This window comes from Alnus glutinosa, chromosome 4 (assembly GCF_958979055.1).
Source record: "Alnus glutinosa chromosome 4, dhAlnGlut1.1, whole genome shotgun sequence".
Classification (NCBI taxonomy): Eukaryota; Viridiplantae; Streptophyta; class Magnoliopsida; order Fagales; family Betulaceae; genus Alnus; species Alnus glutinosa.
In genome coordinates, this window is record NC_084889.1 from 19,936,213 (window position 1) to 19,939,482 (window position 3,270).

At 41.0% G+C, this 3,270-nt stretch overlaps 1 non-coding gene across 1 annotated transcript; it reads left to right on the forward strand.

The window, feature by feature from the left end:
* Positions 1–2,843: 2,843 nt before the first annotated feature.
* LOC133867530 (small nucleolar RNA R71) lies at positions 2,844–2,949 on the forward strand. The gene has a single exon (XR_009900087.1). It is a non-coding gene; the product is annotated as a small nucleolar RNA R71 (small nucleolar RNA).
* Positions 2,950–3,270: the final 321 nt, after the last annotated feature.

Sequence of the window (3,270 nt, forward strand, 5' to 3'; positions counted from 1 at the left end):
TTCCTTCTTGAACTATAAAATGGCTCTTTTCCCAACTTAAAATTAAATTTGTCTCCTTGCATCATTGAGGAACAAGTGAAAGGTTATGGAGACATTTATTAAATGTAGATCCAAAGACTGAAAAATCATCCATGAACACTTCCAGAAATTTTTCTACCATTTCCAAAAAGATAGACATCATACACCTTTGAAATGTTGCAGGTGCATTACATCACCCAAAGGGCATGCCTCTATATGCAAAGGTATCGAAGGGACAAGTGAAAGTCATCTTTTCTTGATCTTGGGGATCAACAGCCACTTGATTATATCCTGAATAACCATCCAGGAAGCAGTAATAACTTTGGCCAGCAAGGCGTTCTAGGATTTGATCAATAAACGGCAGTGGAAAATGATCCTTCCTAGTTGTGGAGTTGAGTTTCCTATAATCTATGCATACATGCCATCCAATGGTCGTGCATTGTGGAATTAGGTCACTAGATGAATTTTCAGCCACAGTGATACCAGATTTCTTGGGTACCACTTGTATGGGACTTACCCATGTACTATCCGAGATGGGGTAAATGATACCCGCATCTAACAATTTAACCACCTCTTTCATAACCACATCCTTCATGTTGGGATTTAATCTCCGTTGTGCCTCTCGGGAGGGCTTAGCATTATCTTCCAAATGAATGCGGTGCATGCAAAAGGAGGGGTCAATCCTTTCAAATCACCTACGCTCCAACCAATAGCCTATTTGTGTTCCTTAAGAACCTCTAGAAAACTACTCTCTTGGTCATCTTGCAAATCGGATGCAATGATGACTGGGAGAGTGTCATTAGAACTTAAAAAAGCATACTTGAGAGTTGCAGGAAGCTGTTTTAACTCAAGTTTTCTTAGAGAAATAAGGGAAGGAATAGGAGGAATGCCTTACATACTAGGTAAAGGCTCCTTTGGTAATCTCCAAGGAGGAACGTCTATTGCGGCCGCAATGTCCAGCAAGGAATTAACCTCATCAACATAATGCTCCGAGTTGAAGTCTTCAAAATCAAAATGAGACAGGCAAGCCTCTAACGGATCTTTCATCAAAAGGTGGGGGAGTGTGTCTTCAACAACATCTTCAATCATGTCTACTAAGAAACACTCACTTGTATCCGACAGATGCCGAAAGGCATTGAAAATGTTAAGCCTTACTTTCATGTTCCCAAAGGTTACCTCCATCTCTCCGGTTCTGCAGTTTATGCATGCGTTAGCCGTAGCTAAGAAAGGATGTCCCAGGATGACAGGAATAAGCTTTGTGGGATCTGGGACATGTTTTGTATCAAGAACAATAAAGTCAACTGGGAAATAGAACTTGTCCACTCTAATAATAACATCTTCAATGACACCACGAGGTTTCTTAATGGATCTGTCTGCAAGTTGTAAGACAACCATCGTGGGTTTTAATTCTCCTAATCCTAGTTGGACATAGACCGAGTAGTGTAACAAATTAACACCAGCACCTAAATCAAGGAGGGCCTTCTCAATGGCATGGTCTCCAATGATACATGAAATAGTAGGAGCACCAGGGTCTTTGAGTTTGGGAGCAACAGTGTGTTGGATCAATGAACTCGCTCAGTTAGAAGAATTTTCTATGTACTACGCTTCCTCATCTTCCACTTTTGGGTACATAAATCTTTTAAAAATTTAGCGTAAGATGGGATCTGTTGGATAGCATCGATGATGGGGATATTGATTTGTACCTATTTAAAAATATCCATCATGTCTTGAAACTTTTCTCCTTGCTTTCCGGCACAAGGAAACTCCTTGAAACGTTTAGGGAAATGAGCTCTAGGCTCATAAGGTGTCTTAAGAGTAGTCTTCAACTTCTCATTAGGATTTTTAGGGGGCCAATTTGGATTTGGCAGGGGTTCATCCTCTTCAGTGGCTCCTTGTCCAACCTTATTATCAATTGTCTTTCCACTCCACAATGTTGTAACCGCCTGGAATTGTTCATGGTTCCGCTTCCAGAAGCATTCCCATCGACCATATATTGTCCCTTAGGGTTGGCTACTGGTTGGGAGGGAAGTTTTCCTTCTTTTCTCTGGTTAAGTAGATTTGCCAGCTGTCCAACTTGACCTTCTAACTTGGCAATTGATTGGGAATGAGAATGCAGCATTTAAGTATTCTTATCCAAATTTCCAAGTGCAATCAATACTTTCTCCTCAAAAGCAGAATTCTTAAGAGGAGAAGGAGCTGACTGGTACTCATACTGAGGGGGCCGATAATTGGAGGATTGGTTATATGATTGATTAGGAGGCAACGGGTGTGCCTGATTATGCAATCCTAATGAAGGTCCTGAATTCCCTGGAGCTTGAGCTCTCCATGAGAAATTTGGATGATTTCTTCATCCAGGGTAATATGACTTAGAATATGGATCATTAACCGGCCTGGAGAAAGCTGCATTCACTTACTCAGAAGGAACTTCAGAAAATTGTTCTATGATGGGACAATCTTTCGCCTGACGCGATGGATTCGAGCAAAATGAACATACTTCTTGTGGAGTAGCTATGTGAGGGGCGGTTGTAGGTGCAAAACCAGCGGCCCTAATCTGATCTAATTTCCTTGATAAGGCATCCGCCTTAGTATTCATGTCTAAGGGATGGATTACTTCAAAAAGGGTCTCACTTTTTTGGTTCTTAGACGTAGGTGTCCTACGACCGAATGATGAATGGTGCAAAGAGTTCTCAGCAAGATTTTCAAAAAGGGTCCACGCATCATCCTCACTACTCAACATAAAGGTACCTCCACACGAGGAATCTACCATCTGTCTATAAGGCTCAGTTAAGCCATCATAGAAGCATTGAATAAGTTGCCACTTAGGAACAACATGATGTGGACACTTTCGTAGAAGGTTCTTCATCCTCTCCCAAGTTTCATGAAATGTCTCTTCCTCTATTTGTGAAAATCCAGTTATGGATTTTTGTATTTGGTTAGTCTTCCCTATGGTAAAATATTTCTTGAGGAACTCGTATTGCATCTAAGCCCAAGAAATAATGGAATTGGTCTCTAGGGAATTTAACCAATATTTCACCTTATCTTTCAGAGAGAATAGAAAAAGGCGCATCCTTAAAGCGTCTTCGGAAAAGTTCTGCAACCTCATGGTTTAGCAGATTTCAATAAACTCATCGAGATGCTTATAGGGGCCCTCGTCACTAAGTGCATAGAAAGATGGAGGCATTTGTATAATGCTGGACTTAATTTCATATTGATCTGCCGTGATATTTGGCAGCTGCAAGCAAGAAGAAGGTG